Source organism: Heptranchias perlo, unplaced genomic scaffold (assembly GCF_035084215.1).
Source record: "Heptranchias perlo isolate sHepPer1 unplaced genomic scaffold, sHepPer1.hap1 HAP1_SCAFFOLD_44, whole genome shotgun sequence".
In the NCBI taxonomy this organism is placed as follows: domain Eukaryota; kingdom Metazoa; phylum Chordata; class Chondrichthyes; order Hexanchiformes; family Hexanchidae; genus Heptranchias; species Heptranchias perlo.
Window position 1 is genome coordinate 9,441,428 of NW_027139453.1, and position 12,483 is coordinate 9,453,910.

General features: G+C 42.8%; 1 long non-coding RNA gene across 1 annotated transcript; it reads left to right on the forward strand.

The window, feature by feature from the left end:
- Positions 1-1,798: 1,798 nt before the first annotated feature.
- LOC137312853 (uncharacterized) lies at positions 1,799-7,856 on the forward strand. The gene is made up of 4 exons (XR_010960849.1): positions 1,799-1,871; positions 3,072-3,161; positions 4,018-4,143; positions 6,075-7,856. It is a non-coding gene; the product is annotated as an uncharacterized lncRNA (long non-coding RNA).
- The last annotated feature ends 4,627 nt before the right edge of the window (positions 7,857-12,483 follow it).

Consider the following 12,483-nt stretch of genomic DNA (forward strand, 5'->3'; position numbering starts at 1 on the left):
TAGTCACTCTGTTTACTGATAAGATGAGACTGTTTGCTGTTTCAAACATTCTATGATTGAACCATAACCCCTTCCCCCTGTTTCCTGCAACAAACCAGTTCTCCAGTTTATTCTCTTCCTACAAACAGCCTCAAATAAAGTGAGGGAATTTCCCCCCTTTCTGGAAGTGTTGTTTCATCGAAGCAGACTTGTCGCTATTCCCACAATAAGTATTAATCGAACTCCTCATTGCCCCTCCTCTGTCACTCCGCCTATCGTTTGTCTCTCTCCCCACAGTCACGGCAGTTCAAGAAGAGATTCATTGTGCCAAGTATTTTCAAACTTTTCGAATTGATAGGGCAAACAATAAATACAAATATATATTAGTATCTTTCATTTATGCTTTATCCCGATTTACATTCATTAAGTTTTGACCACAGTTACTGCCTCTTCAATTGTGAAATGCAACAAGTCAGCTGACTCACAGCCAGTTTGTCTCCTCTTCAATCCTTGTCCTTGTTATAAGAAATTCCTGCTGTGACCCTATCTCAAAGTTCCTCTTTACTGCGATAGTTTTCTGCTCCTTAACTAAAAATCCAGCATTAACTCTCGACCTTAGTTAGATTTGAATCTTGCCAATGGAGAAATCGCTGCTTTGGTCGGATTATTTTCCTCGTGTCTGTTTTAGTTACAGATGTGCTGATCCCGGGGGTAATAATATCCACGCCCGTTGCCGTTTCCATCATCCTGGGAATCCTATTGTTTTTTCTGCTGATTGCACTAATTGTACAACAACAGAGACAGTCGTCAAGAAGAGGTACCTTTAATCGTTGACCCTCGGTGATCAGCAGTTTTCTGTGTGTGTTAAGGGGCTGTAAGTTGCTCGCTATAATGCTCGATCCCAGTTGTGAATCAGTCACCTTCTCACACTTGAAAATTCATTCTCTTTTGGGGGTTTTCAATGTAACAAGACAGGGGTCGTTTATTCGGTCGATTTTATTCTGTTCCAAGGAGATAGCAGTAGGGGGGAGTCCGGAATCTAATGAATTAAATATATTTGTTTTACTCCTAAACAGTGAAAAAGCGCAGCTTCGGTTATACGCGTTCCAGACCTGGTGAACCAATTTATCAAGAAATCGATGACATTACAGCTGGAAGAGGATCGCGTGAGTCCCAGCCCATGACATGTTCTGTCTGTCCAGGTGTCGCTTCCTCCCAATAAAACTCCGCTGCATTGAATGTATTTGGGACCAGTCCCGTGATATTCGGCCCTGTTCACAGGACACCTCCTTTCACGGTGAACATGGTGCTGTCTGATTGTTCAGATTATTAACTGTTGTTAGCTTCATGTTTGATAGGATTTCTATATTTCTCTCTTTCCTGTCTTTTCCCAGTCCTCCTAGTTTCTAATTCTGAAGCTTTTTCTGTGTGTTTTTCCCTACTCTCATTCAGAAGATTCTGTCGATGTACTCTGAGCAGTCACTGTACAGTTTTTCACACTCTCCTTGCCGCAGAGGGCAATGATGCTCCGTGTTGCTCCCACAGGTGGGGTCACTGAGAGCACTGCGGTTTAAGAGCCCAAACAATGAATATGATCACACTTATTGCAAAGGCTCTGAGGTGTGAAGACTGTAAATGTATGTTTGTCTTTGTATTCTTGTATCATACTAACTAATGATGGTATTTGCTGGCGATCTGAACAGTTGACAAGATTTCTGTAGGATAGCGTTTGTGTATTTGAAAGAATTTAACAGCCTTCATTTACATTAAATGTTCTTCACCGTTCTCTTTTGTTTTGACAGTTTATCGATTTAATAGCGGAGAGATTGATCTGGAATACTATACCAGTACAAGTTTATCTCAAACCGACCAGAACTCGCAGAATCCTGAAGGTATGTAATACCCAGAACTGTGTAATAGTTTGTGACTGTTACATTCCGCATCTAATTACTCAGATCTGCGTAATATTTTGTAAATGTGCCTTTCGTTGTGTAATTACTCAGATCACAGTGTCTTACAACATAGAAGGAGGCAATTCGGCCCGTCGTGTCTGTACCGGCTCTTTGAAAGAGCTGTCCTATTGAGTCCCACACCCCAGCTTTTTCCCCATAACCCTGTGAATTAATCCCCTTCAAGTACAGACCGAATTGCCTTTAAAAGTTCCGATGGAATCTGATTCCACCTCCCTTTCAGATAGTGCGTTCCAGATCTGAGTTAATCAATTTCTCCTCATTTCCCCTCTAGTTCTTTTGCCAATTATTTTAAATCTGTGACCTCTATTTACCGACTCACTTGTCAAAGGAAACAGTTTCACCCGACTGGCTCTATCGAACACCCTCATAATTTTGAATATCTTTTAGTTCTCCCCTTAACCTTCTCTGCTCTAAGGAGAACAATCCCAGCTTCTCCAATCTTTTCACAAATCTGAAGTCCCTCATCCCTGATATCATCCAGGTAATCCTCCTCGATACCCTCACCAAGGCCTTTACATCCTTTCTAAACTGTGGTGCCCAGAATTGTACACAATACCCCAGCTGAGGCCTAACCAGTGATTTGTAAAGGTTTAACATGACTTCCTTGCTTTTTATATGATACCTCTTTTTACAAAGCCAACATTCCCATTCGCTTTCTTACACATTATCAACGTGCTCATTGTATACTCAGGTCTGAGTAATATTTTGTTGGAGTGACATTCGGCTTGTTAATACTTAGATCTGTTTATTATCTTGTAAATGCGACACTCGGTGTGTAATTACTCAGATCTGTGTAATATTTTGTGAATATGGTAATTAAGCACCAGCCACTGCTTGAAACATGGACAAAATGATCCACTCAGGGTGACAAAGAACCCGGAATAATTAAAACCGTTATTCACGCACCCAGATCCCGAAACAGGTGATGGTGATTGTTTTGCCATCAGATTGTAATAATAGCCGTGATGGAATCCAGGAGCTCCACCCGATGGGTTCCCTTGAATACTTGTCAGGACGTGTGCGTCATTAATTTAGGAAAACTCTGTTTAAATGGTCTGGAAACGACCGCCTCGCGCCTCCACCACTGTTCTCCGCTAAAATTAACATTTCCTTTTATAGATCACACCAGAGAGCGCCTCAGTAAACAGGCTTACGATGACATTGATTCTGGCACCTTGAATGACCAGACCCCCAGCGCAAAGGGTCCTGGTCAGTTAACCCCTAGGCTCGGAGGCTGCCGACTCATTCCTTTATTTGTAATCACATTTGCACCAGCCCAATGCCAATGATTAATCGCCATTCGTACAATTGTTTTACAATTTGCGTTGAAAGATCCCATTGGTGACTCATGCCTGTTGCCCTAAAAAGCTCGGAAATTGCTGTTGGTGATTAAACCGACGAACACTTATCCCTGTCATACCACACTCAATTACCTGCTATCGTGACAACGAAATAAGTCCAATTTAAAGAAATAAATCAAACTCAGTGTTAAAATAGCGGAGAAAGCAATTTCAATGTGTTCACCAATACCCGCAGGAAAAATTAACGCCTACGGTTACATGTTGGGTAAAGAGATTTCTCCTGAATTCCCTATTGGATTTACTATCCACTATTTTATATTTATGACCTCCACGTTTGGGCTCTCCCACACGTGGAAATCTTTTCTCTACTTCTACCCTGTCAAAGCCTTTCATAATCTTAAAAACCTCGATCAGTGGGGATATAGCATTGCATGTGTGAGGTCCCGCGTTCAATTCCCAGCATCCCCAAAGGCTTTAACTTGCACGGGCTCGATGGGCCGAATGGCCTCCTGTGTTGTAACCATTCTATATATCACCCCTTTGCCTTCTCTTTTCTAGGACTGAGGATTATTCCATATTGTTGATGGTTCAAAACTGCCCTCCCTGTGGTTTGATGTGTTTAATGACTGAGGATTATTCCATATTGTCGATGGTCTCAAACTGCTTCCTGTAGTTTGATTATTGAGTAAAAAGGGGTTTGTGTTTTTCTCTGAAGTAATATTTTAAAACCCTTTCTCTGATTCCCAACAATCGTTTCCTTCCAGCACCAGTTCGGGGGAGTTGTGCCGATGTTGATGGCGCGACCCCGAGCAGCACGGATTGTGACTCCTTGCTGGACAGAAGCTTCCGTCTCACACTCAGAAGGACCGCGGACCACCCCGCCACAGACTGTGAGTTCAAGTCAGTCGAGCGGCCCAGATAGTTACTTCTCAGTAATCGACCGAGGGTCCATTAGTCTGTTTATTGACGGATCACTGACCAGAAATATTTTATTATTAAAAAAGTTGGGGAGGAAAATGCAAATTATCTTTCTGGCTTTCGACATGCAGCAATCTCAGTCTCTGTATTCCCTCCCTCTCTCTCTCTCTTTCTCTCTCTCCCTCTATCTGTCTCTTGCTCTGTATCTCTGTCTGACTCTCTCTGTCTATTTATCCAGTTATATATATGTCGCTCTCTATCGTCTCTCTCTATCATCACCTCTATCTCTCTATCCTCGTCTCTCTCAAACTTAATCTTCATCTCTCTACTTCCCCATTTCTCTTTCTCTTCATCTTTCTCTATCTCTTGCTCTATCTCTCTATTTCTCTAATTTGACAGAAGGATTTTCCAAACAAATCAAAATAATAATATAGTCTCAATTCTTACACTGAGACAATGGAACAAAAGGCACTGCTCCTGGGGTTTATGGGACAAAATTCGGTCAGAGGGACTTCAACAGCTGCATATTGTTGCCAAGAAGATTGGCTGAGGCCAGATCACCGGACTCGCTTAACAAACAGCGCAATGTTCAGAAGGTTCTTCAGTTGGAAAAAAAAGGGTGGTCGGTGGTCGTGAGGGATCGACAGTAACATTTCACCTCCGGGTTAAAGTTCAGCCCTGAATAGTGGAATGGAAGCGTCCCCTCGTGCGAGTTGGAAGTGAGTTCAGACAATATCAGTCCCAGTTCGAGATTCAACCCAGTGAGCACTGGTCCACAGCAAAATTCAGCTGCAATTAGTACTAAACGGACAAATTTACTGAAGGATGAGTATGGGAATAAGAAAACATAAGACTGGGGCAATGGCAGTGTTCTGTTGAGGTTGCAGTTATGTAAGGTTTTTGAGGCCGGATAAAGGCTCTGACTGTCAACCGTATTACATGTCATGAGTGAACAGCTGATACCATCACTGATGCACACAATGGTGTCCATGTCCTGCCAACAGAAGCGTCAGTGTCCATTTGTACAGCGCTCTCAGGGATTTTCAAAGGGTGGGGTTTGGAAATGTTGCATGGAATCTGAGAAACACTTGGGGTCCAGACCGAAGGCGTGCTCCCACATGTGGCTTGATGCCTTGGAGTGAGGAGAGTGAGGTCTGTGCATTCAGGTGGTTAAATACAAAGGCCTACCGCCATCTTCTCAGGACAACAAGGGATGGGTAATGAACGCCGGCCTTGCCAGCGTCATCCCACTTCCAGAGAATTAATTAAACATATACTGAATGCAAATGGATGATTTGCGAAAAGTCAACATTGATAGTGGGGGGAGTGGAGTGGGGTGATTCACAACAGACCACAGTCAGAGACGTGTGTTGGTGTCTGTGGTAGAGCAAGTTGCAGAGGTAGATGGTCCGGACATTGAAGGGATTCATAAATAAGCAGGAGCATTTCCTTTCAAAAGAAATGCGGGAAAGAAACCCGGGCCCGGTCGGCCCCGGCCGCAACCCGGGCACGGTCGGCCCCAGCCGCAACCCGGGCACGGTAGGCCCCAGCCGTACCTGGGCAAGGTCGGCCCCGGCCGCAACCCACATTGATTTGACTTTATTAGTGGACAGTTTTTAACAGTGAGGTGAGAGCTCCTGACCCGTCATCCTCATTTGGAAAGATTTCCTCAGTCTTCTGTCCCATTGCCTCATTATGCCGACAATTTGATTTTCAATTTCTTAAACGTTATCAACTATCTAAAATTGTCTTAAATTAATAAATTGCAAATGTCCCGGAGAATGTGAGACGCATCAGATTAAAATAAAGCCTGATCGAAACTGATTGTATTTAGTCCCTTTACAGAGTGGGAATGAGTTAATTAAGTTAATTTACCAACATGTTTTCTTTTCTTTCGTGGCAGAATTATGGTTGAAATATTCCAACCGGATGTGAATTTATCACCGGAAGTCCGAAAGTATTCGGCTCGATCATGGACGAATCTCGACTGACTGTCTCCACAGCCGTGGGTGTTTTAGATGTCAGCTCATGTACGTTGCAAAGACAGCTTTATTTTCTGCTAAAATCCCTCCATGAAATTTGCCTTCTCAATCTCGTAGAATCTTACAGCGCAGAAGGAGGCCATTCGGCCCATCTTGCCTGTGCCGACTCTTTGAAAGAGCTATCCAATTAGTCCCACTCCCCCGCTCTTTCCCCATTGCCCTGCAATTGTATCCTTTTCAAATATACAAAAAGAAAGAAAGACTTCCATTTATATAGCGCCTTTCTCGACCCCCGGACGCCCCTAAGCACTCTCCAACCAATGAAATACTTCTGAATTGTAATCATTGTTGTAATGTAGGAAACGCGGCAGCCAATATGTGCACAGCAAGATCCCACAAACAGTAATGTGATAATATCAGATTATCTGTTTTCGTGATGTGGATTGAGTGATAAATATTGGCCTGGACACCAGGGATAACTCCCCTGCTCGTCTTCGAAATAGTGCCATGAGATCTTTCACGTCCACCCGAGAGGGCAGATGGGGTGTCGGTTTAACATCTCATTAAAAAGACCGCACCTCTGACAGTGCAGCATTCCCTCCTTACTGATCTGGGAGTGTCAGTCTAGATATTGTGCTCAATTCACTGGAGTGGGAATGAACCCACAATCTTCTAACTCAGAGGCGAGAATGCAACCAACCGAATCACTTCAATACATCCAATTCCCTTTTGAAAGCTACTATTGAATCTGCTTCCACCACCCTTTCAGGCAGAGCGATCCAGACCAGTAACAACTCCCTGTGTAAAAACAAACATGTCTCCTCATCTCCTCTCTGGTTCTGTTGATAATTATCTTAAGTGTGTGCCCTTTGGTTACTGACTCTCCTGCCAGTGGAAACGGTTTATCTGGATTTACTCCCTATCAAACCCCTAACTATTCTGAGGACCTCTATCAAATCTCCCCTTAACTTTCTTTGTTCCAAGGAGAACAATCCCAGCTTCCCCAGTCTCTCCACATATCTGAATTCCCTCATCCCTTGTACCATTCCAGGAAATCTCCTCAGCACCCTCTCCAAGGCCTCCACATCCTTCCTAAAACGTGGTGCCCAGAATGAGAAACAATACTCCAGCTGAGGCCTCATCAGTGATTTAGAAAAGTTTACCATAACTTCTTTGATTTTTCCTTTATATCTCTGTTCAATATGGGAAGGGTCCCTTTTATTTTTAACAGGTTTATCACCTTCTTCTCTGTAACCTCCTCCAGCCTTACAACCCCAGACACCCAACTCTCCCCGCCCTCTGACTCGGCCGTCTCCATCTCTCTAACCTCCTCCAGCCTTACAACCCCACACACCCAACTTTCCCCGCCCTCTGGCTCGGACCTCTTCCAACTCTCCCTCCGTTCTATCTGCCATCAGCGCCTCGGCCTTCAGCCGGCGAGCTCGCACATTTAGAATCGCCCCGCTCCACTCCCCCGAGGATCAATTTCCCTCGGCCCGAGTTATACCCGGCTCTTTGATCAAGCAGCGACTCATGCCTCCTCCTCTCTCTCCTTCACTCTGTCTCGCTTTTATTTCACATTCTCTTTGAGGAGCCTTGTGATTTTTTTTCTACCTTAAAGGCGCCATTTAAAAAGCAAGTTATTGTTGTACAATAAATAGATTTAATGTCTTTCTTCTATAAACAAACATGGGGAATTTGTTTAACTGATGTAATTCTGCGGGAAAAAGTGTATTTTGAATTGAATAGTTTTATCAGCTGATGAACTTTGTATCGTTTCATGTCGTTGTTTTTACTCAAATATTGTTAATAAAGAATATTAAAAATATCTGATGCAACAGACTGAGAACTGTGGTGTTTTGCTATCATTAAGGAAAGTTGCTGTCCTCAACTTTCCTTTACTATCGGGATCATCCGTTTTAGTTACATTTTTAATCAGACTAATGCGGCTCCAGCAGAATCACCAACAAACAAATATTCCAGTTTCTCTGAAACCCTCATGGAGCCAAAGAGGGACATCGGTTTCAAAATGAAATATTCCTCAATTGAGATTCTGCTTCTTGGGAAGTGTCGACCAGTACCGTCACAGAAAAAAAATGAGCCTGAGTCGAAACCCCATCTCATGCAAGTTATTCTTGCGGCCGGGTGTGGGGTTTAAAGAAAACAGTTACAGATAATTCAAAGAGTAAATGGTGTTCAGCAAAATCCAGTGGTCATTAAACATCTGCTCCTACCCTTGATTTCTGTTAAATTTCTAACTGGCAGAAAATCAATGACCAGACGTAATGTGGTAGTTAGGGTGGGAGATGAGAACCAGGTGATAGGGACGAGTGGGATGTCCAGGCGTGATTTGAGTTCTGGATGAGGATCTCGATCTGGGACCAGGATGGGGACTGCATCACAGAGCAATGATATTTATAGAATAATGTCTCACCCTGCCGGTGTGTCCGACATCATCCAGCAATGATATTTCTAGAATAATGACACCTCCCGCCGGTGTGTACTCCACCAGACAGCAGTGATATTTACAGAATAATGTCAACCCCTGCCGGTGTGCACTCCATCATACAGCAGTGATATTTATCGAATAATGTCAACCCCTGCCTGTGTGTACTCCATCATACAGCAGTGATATTTATAGCATAATGTCACCTTCTGCCGGTGTGTACCCCAAAATACAGCAGTGATATTTAAGAATAATGTCAACCCCTGCCGTTGTGTACTCCATCATACAGCAGTGATATTTATTGAACAATGTCATCTCCTGCTGGTGTGTACTTCATCATGCAGCAATGATATTTATCGAATAATATCACCTCCTGCTGGTGTGTACTCCATCACACCGCAGTGATATTTATAGAATAATGTCACCTCCCGCCGGTGTGTACTCCATCATACAGTAGTGATATTTATAGAATAATGCCACCTCCCGCTGGTGTGCACTCCATCATACAGCAGTTATTTATATAGAATAATGTCACCTCCCGCTGGTGTGTACTCCATCATACAGCAGGGATATTTAACAAATAATGTCAACCCCTGCTGGTGTGTACTCCATCATACAGCAGTGATATTTATAGAATAATGTCACCTCCTGCCGGTGTGTACTTAATCATACAGCAGTGATATTTATAAATTATTGTCACCACCGGCCGGTGTGTACTCCATCATACAGCAGTGATATTTATATCATAATGTCACTTCCTGCCGGTGTGAACACGATCATACAGCAGTGATATTTATAGAATAAAGTGAAACCCTGCAGGTGTGTACTCCATCATACAGCAGTGATATTTATCGAATAATGTCACCTCTTGCCGGTGTGAACTCCATCGTACAGCAGTGATATTTATGGAATCATATCACCTCCTGCTGGTGTGTACTCCATCATACAGCAGTGATCTTCATAGAATAATGTCACCTCCTGCTGATGTGTACTCCATCATACAGCAGTGATATTTATCGAATACTTTCACCTCCTCCTGGTGTGCACGGCATCATACAGCAGTGATATTTATAGAATAATATCACCTCCTGCCGGTTTGTACTCCATCATAGAGCAGTGATATTTATAAAATAAAGTCACCCCCTGCCGTTGTGTACTCCATCACACAGCAGTGTTATTTATTGAACAATGTCATCTCCTGCTGGTGTTTACTCCATCATACAGCAGTGATATTTATGGAATAATGTCAGCCCCTGCTTGTGTGAACTCCATCATACAGCAGTGATATTTATAGAATAATGTCATCTCCTGCTGGTGTGTACTCCATAATACGGCAGTGATATCGAAATAAAAATGTCACCTCCTGCTGGGGAGTACTCCGTCATACAGCAATGATCTTTAAAGATTAATGTCACCTCCCGCTGTTGTGTACTCCATCATACAGCAATGATATTTATCGAATATTATCACCTCCTCCTGGTGTGCACTACATCATGCAGCAGTGATATTTAAAAGAATAATATCACCTCCTGCCGGTTTGTACTAGATCATAGAGCAGTCATATTTCTAATATAATGTCACCCTCTTCCGTTGTGTACCACATCACACAGCTGTGATATTTATTGAACAATGTCATCTCCTGCTGGTGTGTACTCCATCATACAGCAGTGATATTTATAGAATAATGTAAGTCCCTGCTGGTGTGTTCTCCATCCGACAGCAGTGATATTTATAGAATAATGTCACCTCCTGCTGGTGTGTACTCCATCACGCAGCAGTGATATTTATTGAATTATGTCACCTCCTGCCGGTGTTTACTCCATCATGCAGCGGTGATATTTATAGAACAATGTCACCTCCTGCCGGTGTGTACTTAATCATACAGCAGTGATATTTATATCATTATGTCACTTCCTGCCGGTGTGAACACGAACATACAGCAGTGATATTTATGGAATAAATTGAAACCCTGCAGGTGTGGACTCCATCATACAGCAGTGATATTTATAGGATGAAGTGTAACCCTGCAGGTGTGTACTCCATCATACAGCATTGATATTTATCGAATAATGTCACCTCTTGCTGGTGTGTACTCCATCGTACAGCAGTGATATTTATGGAATCTTAGCACCTCCTGCTGGTGTGTACTCCATCATGCACCAGTGATATTGAAAGAAAAAAGTCACCTCCTTCTGGGGTGTACTCCATCATACAGCAGTGACCTTTTAAGATAAATGTCACCTCCCACTGTTGTGTACTCCATCATACAGCAGTGATATGTATCGAAAACGATCACCTCCTCCTGCTGTGCACTACTTCATGCAGCAGTGATATTTATAGAATAATTTCACCTCCTGCTGTTGTGTACTCCATCATACAGCAGTGATATGTATCGAAAACGATCACCTCCTCCTGCTGTGCACTACTTCATGTAGCAGTGATATTTATAAAAAATGTCATCTCCTGCTAGTGTGTACTCCATCATGCAGCAGTGATATTTATAGAATAATATCACCTCCTGCCGGTTTGTACTCCATCATAGAGCAGTCATATTTATAAAATAATGTCACCCCCTTCCGTTGTGTACCACATCACACAGCAGTGATATTTATTGAAAAATGTCATCTCCTGCTGGTGTGTACTCCATCAGACAGCAGTGATATTTATGGAATAATGTAAGTCCCTGCTGGTGTGCACTCCATCATACAGCAGTGATATTTATAGAATAATGTCACCTCCTGCTGGTGTGTACTCCATTATACGGCAGTGATATTTAGAGAATAAAGTCACATCCTGCTGGTGTGTACTCCATCCTACAGCAGTGATATTTATAGAATAATGTCACCTCCCGTTGGTGTGTACTCCATCATACAGCAGTGATATTTATGGAATAATGTCACCTCCTGCTGTTGTGTACTCCATCATACAGCAGTGATATTTACAAAATAATGTCACCCCCTGCCGGTGTGTACTCGATCATGCAGCAGTGATATTTATTGAATGATGTCACCTCCTGCCGGTGTGCACTCCATCATACAGCAGTGATATTTATAGAATAATGTCACCTCCTGCCGGTGTGTACTCCATCATACAGCAGTGATATTTATAGAATGAAGTGAAACCCTGCAGGTGTGTACTCCATCATACAGCAGTGATACTTATAAAATAATATCATACCCTGCCGGTGTGTCCTCCAGCATACAGCATTGATATTTATCGAATAATGTCACCTGTTGCCGGTGTGTACTCCATCGTACAGCAGTGATATTTATGGAATCTTATCACCTGCTGCTGGTGTGTACTCCATCACACAGCAGTGATATTGAAACAAAAAAGTCACCTCCTTCTGGGGTGTACTCCATCATACAGCAGTGACCTTTTAAGATAAATGTCACCTCCCGCCGTTGTGTACTCCATCATACAGCAGTGATATGTATCGAATACTATCACCTCCTCCTGCTGTTCACTACTTCATGTAGCAGTGATATTTATAGAATAATTTCACCTCCTGCTTATGTGTACTCCATCATACAGTAATGATATTTATCGAATAATATCACCTACTGCTGATGTGTACTCCATCATACAGCAATGATATTTATGGAATAATGTCAGCCCCTTCTGGTGTGTACTCCATCATACAGCAGTGATATTTATAGAATAATGTAACCTCCTGCTGTTGTGTACTCCATTATACGGCTGTGATATTTACAAAAATGTCATCTCCTGCCAGTGTGTACTCCAGCATACAGCAGTGATATTTATAGAATAATGTCACCTCCTGTTGGTGTGCACTCCATCATACAGCAGTGATATTTATCGAATACTTTCACCTCCCCCTGGTGTGCACTGCATCATGCAGCAGTGATATTTAAAGAATAATA